The sequence below is a fragment of the Podarcis erhardii genome (assembly GCF_964252035.2).
Source record: "Podarcis erhardii genome assembly, chromosome: 11".
NCBI lineage: Eukaryota > Metazoa > Chordata > Lepidosauria > Squamata > Lacertidae > Podarcis > Podarcis erhardii.
In genome coordinates, this window is record NC_138501.1 from 43,811,936 (window position 1) to 43,824,155 (window position 12,220).

Here is a 12,220-nt window from a genome sequence, read left to right on the forward strand (position 1 = left end):
AGTTTTTATCTTCTGTTGCTTCAGAATCATCCCTTCCATGATTGCATGGTTTCTTCTTCATTTAGAGAGCATTAATGAATTCCAGGATGTAGCAGAGTGATTATCGTCAGAAAGTAGCTTTCGTAGCATTCAGGGAATTTGTGGGAAAGTATTTATTTTTTAATGCAATGAAACTTTATGCTGTGGAATCCATTCTCTTAAGCAGAAAACAGTGCAGCTTGCTCCATATTGCATTGCTAAATATCAGCTTGAAAATATCAGTTTACATTGTTAAAGATCAAGTCCTGTGGAGGCTGGACAATACCTGAAATTTACCAGTCTGGTATGGAATTGGAGTGGATTGTAGAGAATTCAGGTCATAACAATGTAACAAAATGCTTGTGTGTGTTTTACCAATGGACATCCAGGGCACTCAGTGATTTCCATTTGCCACAACTTTACCAACTCAACTTTATGCATGCAAACACAGCAGTTCTTGGCTATGGGAAAGTCATTTTTGTAGCTCATTGCAACAAAGCAATCAGCGGTGCAAAGGTTTCAACAGAGTAATTGAGCAAGGAAATAGCAAAAAGCTGGCCTCTTTAAGAGAAGGCTGAAGGAAATGGAACCTTTTCATTTTTTTTTTTTAAATAATTTTTATTGGGTTTTTACATTTTATAACAACAGACACACACACAAAGACAAAGACAAACAAACACACAAATACAATTACATACCCTAAGTTTCTTTACCCACTTTCATTGACTTCCCCCCACCCCCTCCTCTTACATCCCAATTCCAAAATTAATTCAGCAAGTTCTTACCTAACCTCTTGAAGATATTCACATTGCTTTTAAAAATTAAATTCTTTTGTTTATCTATATTCAACTATCCAATTCTCTTATAATCATTAATTTCTTTTTTTTTTTTTTAAGGTCGATCTAACTTCCCCTTCACAAATTTTCCCTTTATTATATTAATTATAGGTCGCATTGACCAAGTAAAACAAAACATAACATTTTATAATTCCATTCTCTCCCCCCCCCTGCCCCGGTTTCTGTCCCTTCCTAGACAAATGTCCAGAAAACAAACAAAAAATATTTCTAGCCCGGATTCCTCACGTCCGAGGCGTCTGATTCTCTGTCAGTCCCTCTCTGCCAACTATATTGGTAGTCCTCTTTGATGGTCCTAAGACCCCGAAGGAGTTCAGTCAGAGTCAGATCATATTTTCTTTCATTCAGAATGTTGAAGAGTGTTTGCTGCGAAAGACCATCTAGTTTTCCATACTCAAGAGAAAAGTCCCAATCATATTGCTTTGTTCTTTCTAGTTTTAATATTCCAAGTACTCCAGGGGCTTCTCTCTTCTTCTTTCTCATCTTTCGCAGGTCTGTAATCCAGAGGTCTTCTTGCTCATACTCTAACGCTGCAGATTCCTGGTTGATATTTTCCACTTGTAGTGTCTGAACTCCTTCTTTTTTCTCTGTCAATTCCAAAGGCATCTCTTCCTGCTCAGCTGCAGAATTTTTATCATGCATCTCCTTTGTGCATTCAGCAGAGTTGTTTGTTTCAGGATTCAAGGTCATAAAAACTTTACTCAGAGCCATACTCTGCTCCTGCAGGATTCCCACGAGAAAGAACATTTTTTCTATCTCCGCCAGTAATTTTCCCTCTGCAGCCATTGTAATGTCACTAATTCCCCCTAGGGGGCTTTCAGTTATTTAGTAGTCCTTTTCCAATAATCTGTTACTTTATTATTATCAATACTTTGTTTCCAATCGCCTCAGTCCAAATGTATCAGCTTTAATTCCAAGAGTTATTAAATAGCAAAATTCTTTACTTTGTCCGCCCGTTTGACAGCTTCTTTGACAGCTGTCAAACTCCTTTCACTTCTTCCTCCGGGACCCAAATAGGACACTCCCGGGTTTTTTGGGGGGGATACACACAAAGTTCCAAATTCCCTTTCTCTCCAGCACAAAAATCTTGTTCTATCAAATTTGTGAGAAACTTTTAAATCATCAAAACAGTATTCAATCCGCCTTAATTCTCCGTTCCTTGCTTTGAAACGTCTATAAGTAGAGGGGGTGCGGACTTCCCTTTAACACATCCCCCGATCGTGCCGAATTCACAGGATAAAATTTTTAAAGTCCAAATTCCACTACTCACGGGTCCTTTGTTATCCAGTCCAAATTTTGGGAAGAAAGTCAGCGCTCTCCGGCCATGGCTTGCGGCTTCGCTCTACTGAGGTAGCGGTCTACTCTCAGCACCACGCCACTCTCCGTACCCTCTCCGCAGCCTTTAAAAAGGCTCTTCGTGGGTCGGGGAGGGCGCTTAAGGTGCCCACCGAGTCACCAAGTCCGCAGGCTTCCGCGCCTGCGGTTTCTGAGGGTCCCCGTGTCGCCGGCACGGCAAGACCCGTCCTCAGCAGAGCCGATTCCCTCCGGAGCTCGGAGGGAATCCGCCATTAGCCGTTCGCGCTAACCCGGAAGTCCGGAAATGGAACCTTTTCAAAGCCCCCAAAGCGAACCTTTATTATTGTCACTTCCTCAAGCCATGTTAAACTCTGAAAGGGGTCTTTTCAAGATGCGCAAAAGCACCAGAGATCACTCCTCTTCTTCTTTTTAGCTATAAGCACACTGCCATCTGCCACCACAATCCTCAACCCATAATCTCTGAGCCAGACCAAGCTTTCTTTCACATTGACTCAAGCTGAGCTCGCTGCAGAATGAGCGTGAGGGGAAGGAACACAAAGCCTGACGTGTCACAGAGGGGCACAACTTAACTTGTCTGCCTCGTCCTTTGCCAAAATCTTTTCCTTCCACTGTGCATGCCTGGTATGGTTCAGTGTAGAAACAGTACATAAAAACTTGTGTATGCACGAGTGGTGGAGGGGACGGCACACATGCACCACATGACAGGCAGACAGACAGATCGTGCAATAAAAAGGTAAAATTAGTATTACGATTATATTTATTTCTCGCTTTTACCCCAGGCTGGGACTCAAGGTGACTTAAACCAATTGAAACAATAGAGATAAAATACAAAAAAAAAAAATAATATAAAAGATAATTGCTGAAAAGTAAGTAATAGAATTAAAAACAATATAAACAACAAATCTATTAAAATACAGGTAAGAAAAATAGCACAGCACTATAAACAAACCCTTTCCTTTTCAACAAAAAACAAAAGCAAAAGTCAGTTCCCCAACATTGGTTGGAATAAAACAGTCTTCACCTAGAAAATGACATGGAATTATCAGGATGTGGCCAATGGCCATGATGACTATGTGCGGATACAGAAATGTTTCTGAATACCAGCTGCTGAAAACTACAGGAGGAGAGAGGGCTCTTGTGCTTGGATCCTGTTTGCAGGTTTCCCACAAGCATCTGAATGGCCACTGAATGGGCCATTGGCCTCATCCAGCAGGCTTTTCTTATGTTCTTATGTCCTTATCTGTTTTCACATTGGTTCAAGGACTCGAGGAGAAAGGAAGAAAAATATACAGTGGCTCTTTGGGGCATCCATTGACCACACGTTTGACACATGGCCAGCCCATAGAATTTGTCTCTTCCCTTAATCCTCCTCTCACCCTATAAATGGGAATTGCTGTATCCACCACCCGTGCCAAGAACAGCTGCTAAACTCTGTGCCTTTGATGAAGGCTGTGCATTTACTGCTCCCCCCTTGGGGTCAGGGAACATGGGAAGTATGCAAAAAGAGAATTTACTTTGAGCTATTTCTTGGGAGCCATCCCCACTCCTCTCCCCCACCCCCAATTAAAGAAACATGTTTAGAACACATTACTTGTTGGGTGTTTGCTACTTCCTTTTATTTTTCAATGAGAAGGAAATCGTCATCCCCATATCCTTTGGAGGGAGCAAGTGCATAAACCAGTGTTTCGGGGGATTCGCACCTGCTCAGAAAGGGAAAAAAGGGCACACAGTGGAGCAAATCTGGTTTCATGCCATGAACCTTTAATTTGCTGCATCCCTAGAAGGATGGCAGAATGCCAAGGAGCAGCGTTCTGACAATAAGCCTTACCCTGAGATCAGAGGAAAACCTTCAGATCTTCACCGCGGACTCCCAAAATGGCATTACTCATGCTTTTAAGATGCGAGGACGTCCCGGACGTCCAATTTCACCTCGCCAATATGGTGCTCCCGTGAAAAACAGAAAACACACAAAAGCTATTGACTTCTGTGGAACGGAGCCAATTTAAGCTAGCTGAGGAGTTGACTCGGAGCCTCATCTTAGAGGTGGATCCAAAAATAGGAGCGGGGAGGAGGGGGTAAGATATAGGGGGTAAGAGGGCAGGGGATGTCACACACATCCCCCCCAAAAGTGAGGAGCAGCTGATTGTTCCTATTTTATGACACAACTGAAGGAAGGCATGTTGAGGGGGACAAACAGACGGAGCCTAGTGCTTCTGAAATGAACGCTGCGTATTTTCAGCACCTATTGAATACGTTCCCTTTTCTGTCTGTATTCAAATTCAATCCAAACATTGTTTTTATACATGAAAAACATTTTGCATGTGTTTTTATTGTTGATGCTTTCGTCGCTGAATCACTTCGAGGCACTTCATGGGAAACAACATCAACAAAATCAATCAATAGAAATGGATAGAGCAATGAGATGCCCACAGAATGTTCCCTGGTACCCACAGGATCTCCTCCCACATGAAATCGGGCTTTATGGTACCCAATAAAGTAGGTTGCAGGGTGGATGGGTGGGCAGATGGGCCCAAAGAGGTTAGCAATCATGGGTGCAGAGGCATGGGCACTGGCCCACACCCCAACGTGTCTGGCTGTGCCAAGTCAGCCTTAGGAGGTGGTAGACCACGGGTAGGCAACCTAAGGCCTGTGGGCCGGATGCGGCCCAATTGCCTTGTCAATCCGGCCCACAGATGGTCTAGGAATCAGCGTGTTTTTACATGGGTAGAATGTGTGCCTTTATTTAAAATGCATCTCTGGGTTATTTGTGGGGCATAGGAATTCTTTCATTTTCCCCCCTCCCCAAATATAGTCTGGCCCACCACATGGTCTGAGGGATGGTAGACTGGCCCATGACTGAAAAAGGTTGTCAGATAGACTCTCCTTCCTTGGAGGTTTCTACAATTCTATGATTCACATGTTTAGTGTGAAGGTCGGCTAAAAAGTTCCAAGCATGTTTCCTTGAATGTTCTCATATGCCTCCTTGCAGCTGGGAATCTAACAAGTGACCCTGATAACCAACGTTTACTCAAAAGATTGTGCTACCAGCTTCAGTGGGACTTACTTCAAAGTAAGGTACGTAGGATTGTAGCCTAAAAGCCTAAGAAGCAACACACACACACACACACACACACACACACACACACACACACACATTGAATAGTCATCCGTAAAAGGAAAATTTGCTAAGGGCAGCTCCCACAAATACAGAATACTTCTAAAATACCAAACATTAATAAACCCATCAATAATAAATGCACCCATCTCAAATAAGTTATGACCAAAACATAACAGAACCAAACAGAAAAATGGCCCAAGCCATCTGCGGCATTGTAAATGTTTGTGCAAACCTGTGCTAGAATTCCTCACTTGCTCGTGGTCACAAATTTCCTCATCCCCTGCCAGGGGTGCCAACTTACCCCTTATGTTGAGGGGGCACAGTCACATGACACATCACAAGATGTTGCCTGGCATGTGCCAGGCAGGAGAAGACACACGGAGGGCGATCTCCATGCTTGTTCATCCCAGCTGCAGCCCAAGGGGCCAGGTTACGACTGGGACGAGTGAAGCAAAGATGGCCTGCGCTTGTCCCAGTTGCATGGAGTCTGGGATGAGAGCAGACAATCTTTGCTTCACTGGGGCTGGGGCACATGACGGGGGTGGGGATGGCAGCCTTCTCAATATTGGGGGGTTACTGCCCCCTGCCAAAAAATATTCGGGGAGCTGAAGCCCCCCTGCCCCCGTCCCCTGCCCCATAAAGTCTATATGGATTTTGCATTCCAATGGAACATTCTTTTTCTCATGGATTCATTCATTAGCAATACTTCTGCAATGTCCATCAAAGAACTGGCCGAAAAGCAAGGGTGGATCAGAGATATGTCTGATGTACATGGGTAGAGAACATCTATTCTCTGCCTGTATTGGCTGCTTTGTTCCATGTACCCTGTTTTGGGTATTTACAGAAAGCTCAGCAGAGCTTTCCCAATCTCATAGGCACGTTTTATGATGGGGGAAGCTTGCAATCACCCAGAAGGCATAAATCCACATTCACACAGACGGGTCATTTGAAGCCATCAAGCACACCAAGGAAAAGAGAGAAACCATTTAAGAGACAAAAGGGGACTTTCAGCATCTTGATGGCTCGGCCATCTGCACACAAAAGGCAGAAGCTGCCTGAAACTGCGATCTACTATGCACAGTCGAAGCTCAATCTTACAAGATGACAAAGCGAAGGAACTGTTTTTGCCGCGTGGTATATTTGTAGCTCCAGCAAGCAAAGGTCTCATATAGACTGACAGACATTACCTCAGTGGTTTGTATTTGGCTTTCTGGTGGTGCAAAGCTCTCTGCATCTCCTTGCCCTGATCTCAGCAACACCGGCGGAAGTGTCAGGGTTTGTTATTGTTGGCATACGTCTGTCTTGAGAAACATCACCTCCGGAGGTGAAGGCAAACTGCTGGGGAAACACAGCGCCTGCTGTGGTTGCAGAGGCTGGGAACTCGTATCTGCTGCCTCCTCTGCTGTTTTTGCTTCATCAGCTGCACTGAAGTGACCTCTCCAGGGTGCAAGCCTGGGCAGTGTGCCTGGAGGACCTGGGCTGCCCAGACAACAAGACCCCCTCTTGGCCTGACTGATGTGGTCCAAAGGAAAGTAGAGCAATACACTTAGCACCAGCTTGGCTGCAGGAGTTGCCGGAATAACAGTGATGATGATGATGATGATGATGATGATACAGTGATACCTCGGGTTACATACGCTTCAGGTTACAGACTCCGCTAACCCAGAAATATTACTTCAGGTTAAGAACTTTGCTTCAGGATGGAAACAGAAATCGTGCCCCGGCGGTGCAGCGGCATCAGGAGGCCCCAATAGCTAAAGTGGTGCTTCAGGTTAAGAACAGTTTCTGGTTAAAAACGGACCTCCAGAATGAATTAAGTTCTTAACCCGATGTACCACTGTAATGTTATTTATTTATATGCCACCCATCTGATTGGGTTACCCCATTCACTCTGGACAAATTCCAACAAATCAAAATCCAACTATCTTAGGAACTCCACTCCAGATTTGTGTAGGGTTTACTCCTTAGCATTTTCCTCTCCTGAATATGTCCTGCAAGGCAGAGGGGATGGACTTTTTCTTGGGACTTATTCCTGAAGCTGGGTTTACTCTCGCAAAGCATCAGAAGTTTAGGACCTTCTCCTAGATGACTACCTTCCAGGTTGACGAACTCCACCTGCCCCTCATTTCCCTTTAAGGCATAAGCAGAAACTGTGTTCTTGACTATTGGACCCATTATTTGTCTCATCCACTCATGGGAAGAGCCAACTCCTGGGGTTCAAGGTCCCTTCAGCCCCCAGTCAAATATCTGAGGGGGCTGCCTTCCTGAAGTTGATGGGCATTGCCATTCAAATAGTGTGTGTACACTGTGTCTTGTGGTCTATTATGTGGGATGGGGCTTACCTGCTGTGATGTTAACATATGAGAGTGCTGGAGGTGAAATAGTTAAACAGGTTACCCAATCAGAACCCAGGGGGTGGAGTCAGTGGGACTATAAAACCAGCTCTGGGAGGGGGTGAAGGAAGAAGTTCGTTGGGACTTGGGTGGGTGGGTGGGTGGAGTGGGTGTGAATTGGGATAGAGTTTGTGGGTAGGTTGAGTTAGTGTAGTGAAATAAGCTGAGTCAGGAACAGTTAGGGGCTAGGAAGACAAGTAAATATCTGAGAGGTGGTTGAGTGAGAGCAGGTAGCAGAAGTTATAGGTCTGGATAGGCACCCCATGATTGTAATTGACCGATACCGTTTATGAAACCACACGCTTGTTAAACTGCAATAAACAAACAGAAGTTTATGTTCCAATTTAACCCTGACTGGACTCAGTATTGTACCAGGTAGGGCCCGGGTTGTGGCAGTGAGAAATAAAGTGGTGGCACAGGGATCAATAGATGGTGAAACGTCCGGGGACCCTGTGTGATCGCCACACCTGCCTCCCAAAGTTTTTATTCAAGTTGGCACCCGTGAAACAAAGGATCGCCTGCTTTCACCCTCTGCTCTGATACCATAGTCTTGCGCTTGCTTTCTGTGGGAAGGGAGAGTTCAGACAAATGGCTGCCCCACCAGCAACTCTTCCAGGTACTGTCCTGGAAGAGTCTTGCCGCTCGACACCAAGGGCAAGGCCTAAGCTGAGGTGAGAGAGAGAGCAACCTGTAACCTGAGAGCAAGCATGTTTTCTAAAATGCCAACCTTGTTTTATCATGTGTTCGCTTTCCATTCATCCTCCTCTCTCTCTCTCTCTCTCTCTCTCTCTCTCTCTCTCTCTTTCGCTCTCTCAATACGCTCAAGAGCTTTTTGCTTACTGACATTTTTAAAAGTGATGACACACAGGAGGGAGACCGAGACAACCCTTTCGAAAGAGCATCAGCTGTGAGCTTTACCTGTCCAGCAGAAACACATTGCCCCTTGGAGACGATCGTCTCTCTCTCTCTCTCTGACTGCTGGAGAGAGGAAGTCGGGCAATGACACATCCTTGTATAAATACCTTCCAGATTCAGTAAGAAGAAAACAATGTGGCCTGCCGTACATATGGGTATAAGACAGGCTAGCAAAATGGCTGTTGCAACAGGAAAGTCTCTCCATTTCAGCAGTTCCCTTGTGTTTCTCATTCCCCACTTCCCCCAAATCAGGTCACATCCAACACACATATAAAGCACATGGCTCCCTGTAAATAATCCCGGGAACTGTATTTTGTTAAGAATACTGGGAATTGTAGCTTTTTGATACATGAGCTGAAGTTTCCAGGATTGTCTGGAGGAAGCCAGATGCTCTGCATATATAGTATGGACGCAGTCTTGGTTCTCCACCTTTGCACATCAGTTCAACTTCATTTTGATGTGAACTGCTCCTAGTGAAACCATTTTTAGATGCGATTTTGCCTGACACAATCATTTCTGCAAAGCAATTTCCCCCACGTAATGTATTTTTATGGGGATGCGGATGGCGCTGTGGGTTAAACCACAGAGCCTAGGACTTGCCAATTGGAAGGTTGGCAGTTCGAATCCCTGTGACGGGGTGAGCTCCCATTGCTCGGTCCCTGCTCCTGCCAACCTAGCAGTTTGAAAGCACATAGAAGTGCAAGTAGATAAATAGGTACCGCTCCGATGGGAAGGTAAATGGCGTTTCCATGCACTGCTCTGGTTTGCCAGAAGCGGCTTAGTCATGCTGGCCACATGACCTGGAAGCTGTACGCCGGCTCCCTCGGCCAATAAAGCGAGATGAGCGCCGCAACCCCAGAGTCAGCCACGACTGGACCTAATGGTCAGGGGTCCCTTTACCTTTACCTAATGTATTTTTGCATGTTATTTTCTATGAACTTATGCACACTTTACCCTAATGTGTACATTTTGCATACGTCACTTGACTGAAGAACTGCGCTGCAAAATTCAGAGAGGTGTAAACCTTTCACACTGCAGATCTTTCACGTTTCAAATCCTTATCCTTTGTTTGTTTTGAAAGGTGAGAGAAATGCCAAATACATTGTAAGGCAATCTCTGACTATCTGTTTTACTAGTTTATTTTCCAAGACTATAGTGGTTCTGGTGCGATATCCTAACTGGGAATGAAAGTTCTCTCTCTCTCTCTCTCTCTCTCTCTCTCTCTCTGTGTGTGTGTGTGTGTGTGTTTGTGTGTGTGTGTGTGTACATAGACTTATACTTGAGGCCCATTCCTTCTCACAGTGGGTGACAGTGATTGCTTACTAAGAAGCAATCCTGTGCACACCTATCTTGAAAGTAAGCCTCATTGAACACGGTGAGAATGGCTTCTGGAGTAAACAGACACAGGTTTGCTGGTTTGTCTGTTTGTTTAGGACACAATTTACACACACTTGCCTAGAAGTAAGTCCCGCTGAACTCATTCTGCCTTATTTCTCAGTAAACATGTACAGGACTGCATTGCATTCTCTGTTTCATACATATCTGTGCAGTGTAGCATAGTGGTTAGGGTATTGGACTAGGGCCTAGAAGGCCAGAGTTTAAACCACCACTCAGCTTTGGATAGGGTTGCCAAACGTCCGGAATTTCCCGGACATAGCCAGAATATGCTAGTCGAAAGCACTGTCTGCTGAAATGTCCAGGAAAATTAGGACAACCCATATCGAAAGTCTAGATTTTAGTGAATTTCCTTAAAAATAGCTCAAAAACTTTGCATCCTGCTCCAAAAAAGCAGTTCAACAACTTTGCCCAAAAAACCTCAACAACAACCATTGGGTACAGCTTTTCACTTTTTGAAATATGGCAACCCTAGCTTTGGAACTCATTAGGTATAATTTACAAAAAGAATGTACTAAAATTCATGGTGCTTGGTCCTCAGTAGTTCAGAAGAACATCTGCTCTGAGGTGTTGACTCAGTCAGGGGAAAAGGCAGGGTATAAATAAATTATTATTATTATTATTATAAGGTGCACGTTTATGTCAGTTTGGACAATTAATCAACTGGTGTGGTTCTTACTCAGAAAATTTTTACTAATAATTGAGTAAGTTGACAGTCCTAAGAATATTTTTAAAATCAGAGGACTCCCGCACACCTTTCTCCTGCCTTCTCTCAGATTCCCTGTTCCTTTTTCAAGATGTGAAATAACTAGGCAGGAAATGGCAGAAATAGTTAAAAAAGTTCTAGGCAATGGGTGTGGAAGGAATAGTTGCCTTCACTTCGGGAAAGATGCAGATTTCAATCAATGAAATCAATCAATAGCATTTGCTGGCTGCAAAGATGGCTCAGAGCTTGCTGGTGAGTGGCTGTATGATGAACGACCAGTTGTGCGGGACTTGAGGGAAGGCCAAAGGTCACTATCACCTTGAAATCTAATCTGCTGCCGTGCTGGCCACTTGCTGGAGGCCGGAAGCCATCTGAGTCAACTGCGTTACAATGGAGCCGCACACAGATCCCCATTGAAATCCATGTGATCAAAAGGTGGCTGGAAGAAGTGCGACTAACCTAGTCTGGATCCGGCCCAATCTTTCTTTGCTTGATCAGCTCATTGGCCAAAGTACAGTGGTACCTCGGATTAAGAACTTAATTTGTTCCGGAGGTCCGTTCTTAACCTGAAACTGTTCTTAACCTGAAGCACCAATTTAGCTAATGGGGCCTCCCACTGCCGCTGCCACGCAATTTCTGTTCTCATTCTGAAGCAAAGTTCTTAACCTGAAGCACTATTTCTGGGTTAGCGGAGTCTGTAACCTGAAGCGTATGTAACCTGAAGTGTATGTAACCTGAGGTACCACTGTATTCAGAATCCTCCAAAATGTCCCACTTACACACCACTGTCTAAAAGCGCAAGAGCTCCATCTGGCCTCCTCCTTCATCCAAGAGAAATAGGCGCTGTATTTTCTTGTGTCGTCTCGATTCTTTTTAACAGCCGTGCAACGCAGAAACATCTCCCTTCCAGGCTGGACCAGTTCTCCTCTGAGTGGAGGCAAATCTTTGGTCTCAACACTCCAACTCATCCTCACCCACTATCTCTGGGGCCTAACCTGAACATGTTAAGCACTTGTTCTGTCATTTCAGAAGTGCCATAAAAGCAATCATTCACAAATGATAAAAAGAGGTATTTATAGGAGCCAACATTCTAATGAGAACTGAGTTAATGTAATTTAGGCACTCATTGGGATCACATGGGCTGCCGGTGAACCTTTGATCCTTGAATGAAAACTACATCTGAAATGAATCATTCACATTATTCCTCCATTCGAATTTATCAATCATCTCCTCCCTTTCCATGTAATTACAGCAGCTGCAGCTTTGGCCCTGGATGCCAAATGATTTTAAAGTGCCATTGTTTAATTAGAGATGTAATATTTCAGCATGCACAGTGCAGGAGTGAAGAAAATTCCCTCCTGGTCTCCTTTGATCCCTCTTAGCCTCCGTATTAATGTCAGGCGCGAGCAAAGCAAGTTGGACAAAATAAAAGTTATGTCTTCATTTAGAGACAGGTATAAATTAGCAGTGGGTGAGATCATTAATTTCATTGATTTGGGATTCA